The sequence below is a fragment of the Cricetulus griseus genome, chromosome 3 (assembly GCF_003668045.3).
Source record: "Cricetulus griseus strain 17A/GY chromosome 3, alternate assembly CriGri-PICRH-1.0, whole genome shotgun sequence".
Taxonomy (NCBI): Eukaryota; Metazoa; Chordata; class Mammalia; order Rodentia; family Cricetidae; genus Cricetulus; species Cricetulus griseus.
In genome coordinates this window covers 109,190,634-109,205,573 of record NC_048596.1, presented here as the reverse complement: position 1 = coordinate 109,205,573, position 14,940 = coordinate 109,190,634, and positions in this window count along the sequence as shown.

Genomic DNA, 14,940 nt, shown 5'->3' with positions numbered 1-14,940 from the left:
TCCTGAAGAAGAGAAGAAGAAAGGACTTCTTCTTTGAACCTCTGAGTCAGGGGTTCAAAGACATCACAAAGAAACCCACAGAAACAACTAACCTGAGTTTGTAGGAGTCCACAGAGTCTGAACTGAGAGCCAGGGATTCTCCATTCTTAATCCACCACCTTCAGTTCCTGTAAGACATTGTACTTTCTCAAGCCACTTTTACCCCTTGAAATTCTTTCTCCCTCCCCGCCCCTTGGTTTTTCTAGACAGGGTTTCTGCCTCTGATTTGACTCTGCTGGGATTAAAGGTGTGATCCACCAGTGCCCTGCTGGAATTCATTCTCTCTCTCTCCCTCTCCCTCTCTCTCCTCTCTCTCTCTCTCTCTCTCTCTCTCTCTCTCTCTCTCTCTCTCTCTCCCTCTCTCTTTCTCTCTCTGGGTTTTTATGAGACAGGGTTCCTCTGTATTGCTTTGAGGCTGTCCTGGAACTCTCTTTGTAGACCAGGATGGCCTCGAACTCACAGAGTTCGGCCTGCCTCTGCCTCCCAAGTGCTGGGATCAAAGGCGTGCGCCACCAACACCCAGCTGGAATTCTTTCTTAAACTGGAGTTCTCATTCCAACATTTATCTCGATCTTGTACCCAAGTCTCAAATGTTATTAGGATGTCCCTCTGCCCAACTACACATCTGGGTTAAATAACTTTTCCCAGGGCTTAAATTCTTCAATGTTTCTTGAATGGTTGGTAAGGAAAGTTTATTAAGTGTGCTGGATACTTAGCCAAGATCCCTGCACACTTGCCATCTGTAAAGCACCATCTAGTGGTACGAGAAGATAACTAGTTCGAGATTGCCTAATTAGTACTCCAGCTTTCAGAGACCTTGTAAAATTCTGTTACTCACAGCAGTTCTCAACCTGTGAGTTGAGACCCCACATGGGTCACATATCAGATATCCTGAATATCAGATATAGTTACATCCTGATGCATAACAGTAGCAAAATTACAGTTATGAAGTAGCAACGAAATGATTTTATGGCTGGAGGTCAGTACAACATGAGGAACTGTATTAAAGGGTCACAGCATCAGGAAGGTTGAGAACCACAGTTGGGAGCGGGGAACCACAGTGGTCTACATGAGTATGTTATCTGAGGCCAAACAATTTTTGAGAGAGTACATCCTATGCTCTTGCCCACTCCTATTTTTGTTTTCACTTTCCTTCCCATTTGTCACATCCTAAATTTCCAACCCTTTTCTCCTTACAGCTGTTCCCTGTAAGAATATGCTGCCTTGCATTTGCAATGCTCTGGCTCCTTAGAACATCCATTTGTGCATGATCTCTATGGGACAGCGGCCAACTGCTTTTCCAAAGCTGAAGCTGAAGGGAACAGACCTTACCCTTCCTGACTCAGCAGGACCAGAGGCCAGGCACGTGAGAAGAAGATGGCTCAGGGGTTCAGACAAAGACACTGGAAGGCACCATGCAGAGAGGGCAGGCTCTCCTCTCTCCCCTTGACTTAAGAGAAGCTAGGGTTCTGCTTTCCTGGCTTCCTTTCATAGCTCCTCCATTCCTGCCTGCCTGCCTTGCAGCCTCCATCACTCTGTATTCTCCCCCACAGACTTCCAATAACTCCCTCAAATTAATTCAAGTCAACATCTATGACCTTGTTGCACACAAAGTTATATAAACAACTAAATGTCAGACTAGTAGAGTGGCATCAAAGGATACTGGCTATTCACTCTCCCACATCATGCTCAGATTAAACAGATCTATTTAAATACTGCCTTAAATTAACCAGGCAGTTAACATGGCGAGCCTTTGAAAACCAGAGAAAGAACAAATGCCAATAGAAAGATTAGACTTGCCTAATGTAGAATAATAGATTGTGTGGTTCTGGAATAGAGGTTAATCTGCCTAATGGCACATCAAATCATTTACTTTATGAGAAAACCAGTTGAGCTGGGAAGGACCTCAGCTTACCCACCCCAACTCACTCTCGACCCTACTCCCCATAAAGATCCTCCCTCCCAAGAGGAACAAATAGAAATGAGTGGATAGGATGTGTGTTCTCGCACACACAGCCAATGGGTACATCGGGGAACAGAGTTTATGAGATTCAAAGGGTCTGAAACCTTATTCTGGTGCGGAGGAGTGGCTTGCACAAAGGGAACAGGAGCAAGCTTTGTTCTTAAGATGTTGGTCAGCTTGGGTACGCAGTCCTACCTGGCTCTCTTACAAGGTGAGGGAGAGATCAGTTAAAGCCGAATGCTGCTCTCCACCTTGAACTCCAGGTGACTCGGCTGACCCATCAGTAAAAAGCGGCTCTGGGCTCTATTAAGAACTAGCTGATACTCCGAGAAAAGAACTGGGAGCAGTGAGATGGCTTAGTGAGTAAAAAGCACTTGCTATGCAAACATGAGAACCAGAATTCAGATGCCTGGCACTCAAATAAAAAGCCAGGTACAGCCTGGAACAGCTGGAACTCTGGGGAGAGACAGGAAAATCACTGGAGCTTACTGACTAGCCAGCCTAGCTGAAAGGGTAACCTCCAGGGTCACTGAGAGACTTTACTGGTCTCAAGGGAATAAGAAAGAGAATGATAGAGCAGGACGTCCCACATTACTGCAGAAATTGGGATCCCCTTTGGGATTCTTAATTCTGTTAATAAAAGGATTTAGAAACAGACTCAGAAGGAGTCTGGTTTAAAAAAAAAAAAAAACAGGGCAGACAAGCTGTTAATCTCAGCAGTTTCGAGGAGTTGAGAGATGGGGAAGAGAAGGCTATGCCCTTTGAACTAGGGTCCTAAGTGTTGGCCTGTTACCTGGTAGAATGTACTCAAGCAGTACCCTGGTCAGCCCAGGGTTCCAGGGCTGCTACTTCACTATGTAGTCTCCACGAAGGTGCAAAGGACCCTTTAAAAGAAAAACTCCACCCACTTCTACCCTCTTTCCCTCAGTTCCCCCGAAGAGCAGAGAGGATCCTGTCTCCCTCTTCTCTTCTGTCCTCTCTCCGTCTCTGTGTCTCTTTACCTCCTTTCTCTTTCCTTTCCTCCCTCCCTTCCCTTCCCTAATAAAATTCTCACTTAAGTTCTGTCTGCCTGGCATGTTTGTTCCTTGCGGGCCAAGGAATCCATCAAGGTCCCCCTTGCGCCTTATCCCAACAATTGATATGTCTTAGCAATGGAGGTCAGCAAGCAGGCACAAGGCAAACCAAAGGAGTGGGGGAGCTCGAAGGACAACAGAGAAAGTCCAGAGTTTTAGGGAAAGCAGGCCCAGGTTTTGGCCAATATCTGAAAGAAAAGAGACAGAAAGAAGGAAAAGGGAGGTTATGCTTTCCTGAATTTGTAGTCTGCGGTGTCTCCACAGGGAATCTCTGGGAATGGTCTATGTGTTATCTCATCAGGGAGACAATTACTATTCTGAGATCCTTAGCTCCTCCACAGGTATACCAGCTTTCCTAGGGGGTGGACTCTCAGCCAGTTGATTGACAGCTCAACGGGATTAACTCTTTTTTGTTTTAAGACTTATTTATTTATTATATTAACTCTTTTTTAAGACTTATTTATTTATTATATATACAGTGTTCTGCCTGCATGTATCCCTGCAGGCCAGAAGAGGGCACCATATCTCATTACAGATGGTTGTGAGCCACCATGTGGTTGCTGGGAATTGAACTCAGAATGTCTGGAAGGACAGTCAGTGCTCTTAACCGCTGGGCCATCTCTCCAGCCCCCTAGGATTAACTCTTGAGGAAGGAGACAATAGCATGTAATGTTTTAATCTTTGGAATGGATCAGAATGTCATGTTTCTATCCAAGGCAGGGATAGCCCATTCTTTTGACCAGAAAGTCTCACGAGTGACAAAGTTGATGTTGACCTTTTGAGTGTTACCAGGGAAATAGGAGGTAGGGTCCGAAGCTGACCATAAGGGAGGGTCCATCCTCAATGGCCTCTAAGCCTGCTGACCTGTTAACTGTTTCTGCCTTCGCAGTGCTGGGGGCACAGGCAGACACTCCCACACCTGGCGTCTTCATTTCTTTTCTCTTTTCTGTCTTGACAAAAGCAACTTCAGCTAGGCAGTGATAGACAGATCTCATTGAGTTCTGGTCTACAAAGTGAGTTCCAGGACAGCCAGAACTGTTACACAGAGAAATCCTGTCTCAAAAAAAAAAAAAAAAAAAAAAAAAAAAAAAAAAAAAAAGAAGAAGAAGAAGAAGAAGAAGAAGGAAGGGAGGGAGGGAAGGAGGGAGGGAGGGAGGGAGGAAGAAGAAAGAAAGAAAGAAAGAAAGAAAGAAAGAGCAACTTCAAAAATGTCAAAGAAAAGGCATTTATTTGACCTCATGGTTTATGGTACAGTCCCTCACCGCACAGAAGTCAAGGCAGGAGCCTAGAGAGGCTGCTCACATTATGTTGGCAGAGAAGAGAGCAATGGCTTCACAATGCTTCTTAGCTCCCTTTATCCACTTGCACAGTCCAGGAAGTGGCACTACACACAGTAGAAAGGTCTTCCCACCTCATTCAAGGCAACCAAGATAACCCCCACAGATAAGCCCAAATATCTGTCTCCCAAGCAATTCTAGATTCCATCAAATTGACAGCTGAGACATCCTAATTTTCACTTGGGTGCTAGGAATCAAACTCAGTTCCTCATGCTTGCAGGGCAAGCCCTTTACACACACATTCATCCTCCTAGCCCCAGAATTAAAACTTGAAACAGAGAGCTTACTAATGACACTTTCCTATGACCCCAAAAGACTTTGTCCATACTTTTAGCATCTTATACTCATTATATCAACATCTGTTTTCCATACCACAAGAGCTCATAGAAGAGAATTGTGTCTTATTTATTTCTTCATCTTTGTCTCCGTATCACCAAACCATAATGTCTGGCATATTAAACATAACCAAATGCATACTGTGCTTCTTTTAATGAAAGATGACAGGCACTCTATCATATTGTAAACAAACATCACAGAAGATTTTGAATTCTTAGCTAGGCAATGGTGGCATGTGCCTTTAATCCCAGCATTCAGGAGGCAGATGCAGACGAATGTCTGAGTTGGAGGCCAGCCTGGTCTACAGAGCAAGTTCCAGGATGGCCAGGATTAACCAGAGAAACTTGGTTTCCAAAGACAAAATAAATAAATAAATAAATAACTTTTAAAATGAATTCTTGTTCTAATCCTTTGCAATTTTTCATCATTTCTAGTTTAATTTCCAGGTCTTGTTCCAGACCTTTCTAGGGGGACTTTGGCAATGTCTCTACAACTGCTCCTCACAAATTTAATGTCTGTAATTACAGCACCGGCAGGATTGCTTTAATGTGGTTCTCCAGAATCTCTAAAGGCAATGTTTACATTCACTGCTCTTTTGCCAAAACTGCATCTGTGCTTGTTTACCGTCTCTCCCTCTCATCCTCTCCTCTTTGCTGACCATGTAGAAGGAGTCCATGCACACTCCAGGTCTGCTATTAATTATAAAGGCAGGCTTTTGTTCTCAGGCCCTCCCGAATGACATGGAAAAGCAATTATTTGAAGAACCCAGTACTGCTCTTTCTGTCTTGACCTCTCACTACCTGAGCTCTTCAGGAACAAGCTAACTATGAGCATGCAGCTGCTTACCACGTCCTTTTACTGGCCTTGAGAACTCCAGGTTGCTATCACCAAAAGAATGAAGCAGGTGAGTGAATAAACCCTAATTAAATTCCAATGAGAGGTGAGACTAGACTGTAACACAAAGCTTTTGTTACTATAAATAATAACTTTTAAAAAATAAAAAATAATAACTTTTGCCGCAAATCTACTTTTGAATTTTTAATTAGAAAACGCGCATATACAAATTTAGTATCTTAACCATTCTAAGAGTAAAATACAATGGTGTTAGGTTTATTTACATTGTTTCCAACCAATGTCCAAAACTTTGTTTTGAAAAACTGAAATCATAGCTGTTAAATAGCTCCCCTCTCCCCATCCCACATTGATAACTGCCATTCCCCTTTCTGCTTCTATGACTGATACTAGATACTTCAGGGAAGTAGAACCTTTCAGTACTTGTTTTGTAAATGGCTGGTGTCTTTTGTGTTGTATCACATGTGGAAAATCCTTTTGTTAAGGCCCACAAACCATCTGTCTATGCTAAAAACAAACTTTTTTGTTTTGTTTTCAAGACAGGGTTTCTCTAACAGTTCTGGCTATCCTGAAAAACTCTCTGTAGACCAGATTGGCCTCAACTTCCCAGAGATCTACCTGCCTCTGCCTCACGAGCGCTGGGATTAGAGGTGTGTGCCACCACCTCCTGGCACAAACTTATTTTTCACTGGGAAGACTTTACCTAGTGTTTCTCAATCCTTTTGCCACATAAGTCATTTTATTTTAATTCTTCTCTTTCAAAGAGACTTTTTAAGGGCAGCTTTAGGTTCATAATAAAATTGAGCAAAAAGTACAGAAATTTCCCACTCATCTCCACCCTCCCAAGGACCCCCACGTAATACTCCTTACTACACAGTGTTGCATTTGTTATTATTGACAAATCTACACGGACTCTTTTTGACCTAGAGTTCAGTTTATATTAGGCTTCATTCTTAGTGTTGTAGATTTGGACAAATGCACAATGATTCGTCCATCCATCAGATGAACATCCCTAATCTGAAAAGTCCCAAATCCAAAAGCTCTTGAAGGCTAGCGATAGTCCAAGTTTAAGATTTTTTGGAGCATTTAGGGTTTCAGACATTTAGATTAAGGGTGACTAGCCAGAAAAACCTATGAAATAATTTTAAGATAAAAATAAAACCTCTGTCTGAGACACTTTTGGTCCTATGCATTTCAGACAAGGGATACTCATACTGTACTAGTATATGGGAACTTTGATGCCCTAAAATCCTCTCCTCTACCTACATGTTCCTTTCACCACCACCACCACCACCCCAACACTTGGCAACCTTTTAGTTTCTCCATAGTTTTCCTTATTTTTTTGGAATGTCTCACTTAGTTGCTTGTATCTAAGGTTCCCCCATGCCTTTTCATAGATGAAATAGGACCAGCCATTTCATATTAGTGATGAAGAACATTCCATCATAAAAGTATGTTTGGTTTTATGAAAACTGCATATTCTCTTGCAAGGAAGCTTTATTATTTTGCATTTCCAACAAGAGCTACTGTTGCCCCATGTTGCCATCAGCATTTGGTGTTGGTATTCTAGTTCTGGGGCATTTTAGTAGGGTGCAGCCGTATTTCAGTGTTGTTCTGATTTGCATTTCCTAGAACATCATATGGAATACCACTTAATGTTTATTTGTTTTATATATATTTGTGCATATATGTTATCCTTTTTGGAGAGATGTCTCTTAAGGTATTTAGCTATTTTAATTTGAAAATTAATTATTTTCTGTGATGAGAAAGTATCAGAGAATTGGAGTGACTGAGATAACAAGATGGTAAAAAAAAAAAATTCCCAGCAAGGCTGAGGATGTAGTTGGGTGCTAGAGTCCTTGCCTGTGTGTGCAGTGCAGGATTATGGCAAGCCCTCCATGATGAACTACATCTTTGCACATGCATTTTCTCAGGATGAGGTCTTCTTCCCATCTGTATTGGTTAACTTTCTATTGCTGTGATAAAACATCATGACCACAACAACTTATAAAAGGGTTTATTTGGGTTTACAACTCCAGAGGGACTAGTCTGTCAAGGTGGCAAGAACAGCAGAGAGCATTCATCTTGAATTGAAAGTAGGACATAGAGAGAGCTAACTGGGAATGGTGCATGACCCTTAAAACCTCATAGATAGACAGACAACTTGCTCCAGTCACAACGGCAATTTGCACTGGCTTTCAACACCATTCAAAGACATAGAAGCCGTGGTGGAATTTGGATGACCTTGTTCACCTTGCAGCCTTCTCACTCAGGACAGAACTTCTCCCTGGTGAAATCACAAAATGCCCGTGTCTGGTCTTCTAGGAGACCTGTAATCGGTCCATTATTTAAGGCTTTTGAATGATGGAAATAGCTATACATAGCAGCTTATGTAACTTGTACACAAGCATGGCATACCCTCCACCAGGTTATGCAAGCAATCTATCTCTTACGCTTTTTAGGTTACTATATAGACTTCTCTCTGGTCTATTACCCTTAGAATATCAGGCCCAAATAAAGGGCATCTTCCAAATGGCCTTGAATTACCTCCTTATGGTCTTTATCACCATAGAGGTTTAGCTGGTTGCACAAAGAACAAAAGAGCTCCTGGTTTTAGTCTCAGGCCCATCCAGCAGCTAAGAAAGTAGTTAAAGTTTCCCAAACTAGGCAGTAGCAGAAATTAGACAGCTAACACTACAGAAGGGTTTACAAAGAGCCAAAGGTGAGAGAGACTCACAAGCACCAGTCACTGGAAGATGTCCTGACAACCACCATTGCTTAAGAGCTGAAAGTCTGAAATCCAAAACATGGGAGCTTTAACACTAACTACTGGGAGCTAGCAGAGCTACTGGCACTCAGTCAGAACAGTGAGACTCAACTGTGCATCTAGAGCTGTTTGTGGCTTTGAAAATTAACAATAACCATCTATTTCTTAGGGCCATGAGTCACAGCCTCTGGCTGTAGGTCCAAGTATCTAGAGCTATAAGCCTCTGGATTTTCAGGCCTAGAGCCACAAGTCTCTAGTTCCCAGAGCCTCGAACTACAAGTCTCTGAGTTTTTAAACCTTAGACCATAAGCATTACATTTTTATGTGTTAATATTACTCCTCCCTATTCCCATTTTCTGCCTCAACAGCAAAGGAACCACCTTCTGTGTTGCTAAAACTCCTTCCCTGGGGGAGACATAACTATCTCAGTGATAAACCAAGGTATAATCCCACCAAAGTTCATGCTGTAAAACCAATGAGTCAAATAGTAATGGGGGTAGGACTATGCACAGGAGATTGGGTGCTATTGTGGAATAGTCTTTTTGTACACTGTGATATATCTTTGCCAAGGTGCCTTCTGATTGGTTTAATAAAGAGCTAAATGGCCAATAGCTAGGCAGGAGGTATAGGCAGGACTTCCAAGTAGAGAAGCCTCTGGGAAGAAAAGAGGCAGATAAGTCACACAGTCAGACACACAGAACTGAACAAAGATAAAAGACACATGGTAGAATGTAGTTTTTAAAAATATGGGTTAATTTAAATTATTAGAGCTAGTTAGGAACAAGCCCAAGCTATAAACTGGGCTTTCATAATTAATAAGAAGTCTCCATCAGCCAGGTGGTGGTGGCATATCCCTTTAATCCCGGCACTCGGGAGGTAGAGGCAGGAGGACCTCTGTGAGTTCGAGACCAGCCTGGTCTACTGCTGGGGCCTGGCTTGTATCAGTCCCATGCTACAAAGGCTATCTATTTCGGACTGATGTCTTCAGGACTGCAATCGGAGCCAGCTAAATGGCCCCTGGTCCATCCCTGAGTTAGGGAGTGCTGAACCAGGTAACTCTTAGCTACCCAATGGCAATAAAGATGAGACATAGGCGTCTTGTCATTTCAGGAGCTCTCAATCCATGCTGGAAACTGGAGTCTCCAGTATATTCAAGCATCCTCTTACATAGCTTTCCAGCAGTGGGGGTGACCAAAGAAGACATCTACTATCATGTATAAAGCCAATATCAAATATATCCTTTAATCCTAGAGACACACCCAAACAATCCCTAGACACAAGCCCTCAGAACAGGTGCAGGTAAACCCAGGGCCTAGGTCTGTTGTTATGCAAACTAGGAGACATTTTCCACTGAGGCCAAGCCATCCAGTGGTAACCACTGACATCTAAAGGACAATGTGAGATTCGAGCTCCTGGGATAGAGTTTGAGGCCTGTATCTGAAATACCATAGTTGATATGTTTTGGGCCCCGATAGTCTACAAGAGCTAGTTCCAGGACATCCCCCAAAGCCACAGAGAAACCCTGTCTTAAAAAAAAAACAAAAAAACAAGTCTCCATGGCTTCTGGGGACAGAAAAGACTTGATGCAGGGTGGCCTTAAAACAGTCACACTGGAAGATCTACACCCAACATAGATCAGCAACTCCCCCATGGCTGGATAGAGCCCCTCCCTAGACTTCCCCAACCTATATACTTCTAGCTCTCCTGAGGCCAACTGCATGAGCACAGCTGGGAGGGTACTGTGACAGGTCAGTTGTCAATGAGCCCAGCCATGGTGATCATCTGCAAGCAGGCACAGCAACACTCATGAAGATGATAGCAGTTTGGCTCATAAGCCAGCCCTGTACAATCACTAGTTCCTGTTTGTGACAGTATTAATACATGCATCTTGCTTGTTGCTTTGGGAAGAAGTTATCCACTTTTCACTGCCATCTTCATGTGGAAGGGCCTGATTAGTTGTCTTCCTCAAGATATTGGCTACTGGCACATATCTAAGAACACTGTCTTAAATTCTGTTGAAGGAGCCATCTGGCCATCTGGAAAAGATACTTGTCATTTAGTTGAAAGCATAGGTCCAAAGATTGTCATCTTGGAGCTTTATTGTCAAGCTAGCTATTAAACAGCATCTGATAAGCTAATTTTCCTCAATGACAGCTTTTCTATCTCTTCTAGAAGACTTTATTCCCTAAGATAACTGATTACAGAAAATAATGCTGTTTTTGTTTGTGGACTTGAGGTGAACAGGGTTTTGTGTGTGTGTGTTTCAGTAGGAAAGTGGAATCTACCATTCCCACTATTGAGGTACAAAACAATTTGCAGAATTTTAATGACTATCATGAGTACATTATGGACAGTGAAAACTCTCAATGTGCCTCATTACTTTATTAATGTGTGTAAGATGGGGAGGGGGGAGTGAGGGGTTGTGTGCATACCTTAGAAGACAACTTTGTGGAGTTGGTCTTCTCCTTCGATGGGTTTAGGGGTCAAACTCAGGTTGTCTCATATATTTTCATCCACAAGTTAAAGAAAGCCACCGAGTTCAGGCATAAAAGACACCTTACCAATATTCAATATTATCCCTGAATTTAGGGAAAACAAGATTAGTCTCAGGGATATGAGAAACACACAAGTCAAACTGTCTGAAGGGCCAAAGGAAAATCTCAGTCAATATTTGCACTTTGCACACTAGAAAAAAGTTAACAGCTATTTAACATCCCTTTCTCAGAGATTAATTTTAAAGATTGTGTTGAAGCCACTTTAAAAATACTTTACAGCCAGACAGTGGTGGTGCACACCTTGAATCCCAACACTCAGAGGCAAAAGCAGGTGGATCTCTGTGAGTTCAAGGCCAACCTGATCTACAAAGTGAGTCCCAGGACAACCAGAGCTATTACACAGAAAAACCTTGTCTCAAAAAAAAAAAAAAAAAAAAAAAAAAAAAAAAAAAAAAAAGAAAGAAAAGAAAAGAAAGAGAAATGTGTATTTAAAAAAATTTTTGCTAGGGGCTGGAGAGATGGCTCAGAGGTTAAGAGCACCGACTGCTCTTCCAGAGGTCCTGAGTTCAATTCCCAGCTACCACATGGTGGCTCACAACCATCCGTTATGAGATCTGGTGCCCTCTTCTGGTGTGCAGATATAAATGGGAGCAGAATGTTGTATACATAATAAATAAAATCTTTAAAAAAAAAAATTTTGGCCTGGCGGTGGTGGCGCACGCCTTTAATCCTAATCCCAGCACTCAGGAGGCAGAGGCAGGTGGATCTCTGTGAGTTCAAGACCAGCCTGGTCTACAAGAGCTAGTTCCAGGACAGGCTCCAAAGCCACAGAGAAACCCTGTCTCGAAAAACAAAACAAACAAACAAAAAAATTATTTTGCTAGCCATTTTAAATAATGAGACATAAACAGTTTTTTCTGTATGCTCATAGCTGACACAGATACTCAATATGGACAGGTATCACACATGGATCTAGAACAAGGCTGTGAACTTCTGCCACTGGTACGAAGCAATCAACTTAAAAGGAAGATTATTTTGGATCAGTTTCAGGGCATCAGTATATAGCAGGTTGGCCCTGCTGCTCTGAGGCCTGAAGGATGTATCATAGAAGCACATGGTGAAAGTCTGTCCGCCTCATGGCAGTCAAGTAGCAAAGAGAGACAAAAAGAGAATAGAGTCCCACTTCAAGGTTATGCCCCAAATGACTCTTTGGCCTTCCACTAGACTCCAACGGTCCCACAGCACTACCAGTGACCATGCCTTAAGTGCACAGGCTATTAAAGAACACTTATGGTCTTGTAAATGCTGGTTCTGGCTTCCAGTCTCTAGTAGTCTACTTGTAGTTCCTTCTCATTTTCTTGTATTTGCAACATTTTGAGAAAAAAAGTTAAAATCATCAAGAATTCTTTTATTTCTGTAGCTTCTATATGTTACCATGACTTTTGTGTATTTACTTCAGCAACTGCTTTAGATTTAAAAAAAAAAAAGCTTTTAGACACAGTTCACATACACAAGTCACCATTTAAAGGGTACAGTGTTTTTAGTTTACTCAAAGCTGTGCCAGCAGCATCACAATGTGACTTTGGAACAAACATCCTTTTCTGTTTTATAAATTTTACTTTTTAAATTCTGCGATACGTTCACCCTCCCCAAAGAAGCCTCATATTCAGTAGGTTAATTCTATCTCATAACCCACAACAGCCCTAAGCAGCCACTAATGTTTTTTTGTCTCCAGAATCACCCTTTCTAGATATTTTATGCAAATTAAACCAGTGTGTGGTCTTTTAGGATTGACTTCCTTCACTTACCATGTTTTCAAGATTAGCCACCTCATAGCCATGTCTAGCTCTTCAATTCCTTTTTATTACAAATAAAATATGCCATTGTGGAAACAATGCACTGTACCCAGGCTCAGCTGATGGACAACTAGGTTGTTTCCACTTTAGGCTACTAAGATTGCTATTGATATCTATGTACTACTTTTTATAAGAATGTTTTCCTTTTTAAAAAAGATGCATTGTTTTTAATTATGTGTCTGTATATTGGTATTTGCATATACCTACAGCAGCCAGAGTTGTCAGGTCCCCTGAAGCAGAAGTTACAGGCCATGGTAAGCCACCCAATATGGGCAGGGAATTGAACTTGAGCCCTCCAAAAGGACCATCTGAGTTTTTAGCACTCAGCCATCTCTCCTAGGTACTTCCAAAGTTAGCTTGGACTACTCTAAAGACAACATAGACTAAACAAAAAATAAATGATAATAATGTTACCATTATTTTCTGTACCATTAGGAATTACTTATGTCAAAACTAGACTTATACATACATCCTACACAAAAATTCATCTTGTGTATATAATTTTTTTTAGTCTTCAGATAATTAACTTTCTTCTCTTTCTTGTTTCCCTGGAGAAAAATATGCATTTCTAACATGCCAGGAGTATATGCTACATATAAGATTTCTTGGAAATGAAAACTAACTTACTTTGTTCATGCTATTGCAAGAGCAAGAATAACTGAAATAGAAAATGTCATCCAAAATTTAATTCTCATCATCTGCTCTGGAAGCCAAACAAACTAGTTTAATTGTATTGACCCAAGACTGTCATAGACAAATGCACAGACTTTGATGTCCTCTTATTAAGCCAAGGAAAAGTCTGTGTTACAGGACTTGTACCTCTACCAAATCATTGACTGGGCAAAACAGATTTAAGATTGCCAGGTGTTGTTGGTAGTGCACACCGTTAATCCCAGAACTTGGGAGGCAGAGGCAGAGGCAGGCGGACCTCTGTGAGTTCAAGGCCTGCCTGGTCTACCAAGTGAGTTCCAGGACAGGCTCCAAAACAATACAGAGAAAAGAAACCCTGTCTCAAAAGTCCAGGAAAAAAAAAAAAAAGAAAAGACTATTTCTGTTTTATGTATATGTGTGTTTTCCCTAAACGTATGTCTGTATACTACATGCATGTCTGGTATCCTAGGGGGACAAAAGATAGACCTCCTGGAACTGGAGTTAAAGATACCTGTGGCTACTATGTGAATGCTTGGAACTGGGTTCCCTGAAAGAGCAGTAAGTGCTCTTAACCACTACATCATCTCTCCAGCCCCAGAACAGATTTTGACTAGGTAAAACAAATCGCTACATGACTAGTCATTTGAGCTTTGGATCATAGTTTTGTAACTTGGGTTTTGTAATCTAGGGTCCTGGCCATACATATACTGGTAGAATAACCATTCTGTCAGTTATATTGAAATCAGTTAATGCTTTTTGTCAAGTAGTTGCTGTATAGCCACTGTCAAAGTACATGACTGAACAACAATCATTTATTAACAAGAAGGATTGAGCATAATCACTATACACAACCATAACCCAGTAATCTAGGCTTCTGAATGAAGGCCAGAGAATTGAAAATAAGTCATACCATATGCAGAGTCATACCAAACGCTGACAATGCAAGAAATTACCAAAGGGCAGGGTTGGGGATACAGCTAAACTAGATCCTTTTCTCAACAAAAGCCCACAAAGTGATCTCACAAATAACTCAGCACAGGTTTGTATTTTTAAAAACACTGTTAATACATATCATTAATCTTTCACCTTTTAAAGACAAAAAACACTATCATCAGTGAGCTATTTTCCAATATTTTAGAATTACCTGCCAAAATAGCACAAAATTATCTCAAGGCTCCAAAACCTTTAGGTTCCCTTCCAAAAAAAGGAACCTGTGGCTGCTCTTCTATACATGATCCTTCATTGAGTAAGCTAATATATTCAGCTTTGTTAACAGATGAGATCTTGGTGGTCTACAGCCAATGTATTTCACTGGAATGAGTCCTTTTTAAATGAGACAAAAAACTCTGTCTTCATACACAAAAGTACTGAGTCCTACATTCTACACACAACTGCCTACTAATGTTAACAGTGCTCAATAAAAGTTCACTGGTAATAAACATAGAAATTTTATTAAATAAAAAACGTACATCAATCTGCAGATATAAAAACTGACAACCAATCTTTCTTGATTGAAAAACAACTTGCTAATCTTAAGAAATACTCCCTGAAACCAAAATGTGGTGGTATAT